General features: G+C 40.6%; 1 pseudogene; it reads right to left on the reverse strand.

Annotated features, from left to right (window-relative positions):
* Window positions 1-325: 325 nt before the first annotated feature.
* LOC118759588 (U6 spliceosomal RNA) lies at window positions 326-425 on the reverse strand (annotated as a pseudogene).
* Between the last annotated feature and the right edge of the window lie 667 nt (window positions 426-1,092).

Genomic DNA, 1,092 nt, shown 5'->3' on the forward strand with positions numbered 1-1,092 from the left:
CCCACCCAGCTCCCTGCTTGTGGCATGGGAAAGCATTTGAAGATGGCCCAAAGCCTTGGGACCCTGCACCCATGTGAAAGACCCAAAAGAAGATCCTAGCTCCTGGCTTGAGATCAGCTCAGCTCTGGCCATTGCAGCCACTTGAGGAGTGAACCAGCAGACAGAAGATCTTCCTCTCTGACTCTTCCCCTCTTTGTATATCTGCTTTTCCAATAAAAATGAATATATCTGTTTTTTAAAAAGGCCTGAGTGATTAGGTTTTTTTGTTGAACTTTCTTATCTTGCGTTGATTTGTCATTCTAGTCACAGGCCATCTCACAGTGTTTAGATGTTCATAGCATTCTAATATGTTTGTGTCATCTTTGTGCAGGGGCCATGCTAATCTTTGTATCAGTCCAATTTTAGTATCCATGCTGCTGAAGCAAACAGTGTAATACGTTTGATTACATAGAAAAGCTGGTGCTGCCTTCACCATAATTTCTTGGCTCTTTTATTTGTACTCCCCCCATCAAAATAACAGCGTAATACCTTAATGCATTCATAAATTCATAGGTTGAGGAGAACTTTTATGATTTCAGTGTTGCCAAGACCATGATAAATGCCTTTCTGTTTTTTCAAGTTTTCGTTGTGTGTGTGTACGTATATGTTTGTACATTTATCATTCACTTTCATTGCCAGCTATGTTGCTTTATTTCTGTGAACTCTTTGCTAAATAAGATCTTTTATCATGGCTTCATGTGGGCTGTTGTGCTTACATGAAGGCTGTTTGGTTCTGTGTCATTGTTTTGCCTCCAGCCAATTTACATAGCCTCTCACAGGTTGTAGGACAGTTTGGGTGGTGTGGTCTGTGTTGGATTCTTTTGGGTTTCCCATATGAAAAGAGTCATAGCTTTATCTGCTTCATTCCAATGTTTCTAACGATTTTTGCCTATGTCTAGTTGCATTGGTTAGTATTTCTAGGCTGGTAGAAGCACTGGATCTAATGGACAGTTTTCCTGTATTTCCACTGTTAGAGGAAATGTTTCTCTTGATCTGAAGTTCACAAGCAGGTCAGAGAGAGAGAGAGAGAGAGAGAGAGAGGAAGAAAGGGAA

The sequence above is a fragment of the Ochotona princeps genome, chromosome 4 (assembly GCF_030435755.1).
Source record: "Ochotona princeps isolate mOchPri1 chromosome 4, mOchPri1.hap1, whole genome shotgun sequence".
Taxonomy (NCBI): Eukaryota; Metazoa; Chordata; class Mammalia; order Lagomorpha; family Ochotonidae; genus Ochotona; species Ochotona princeps.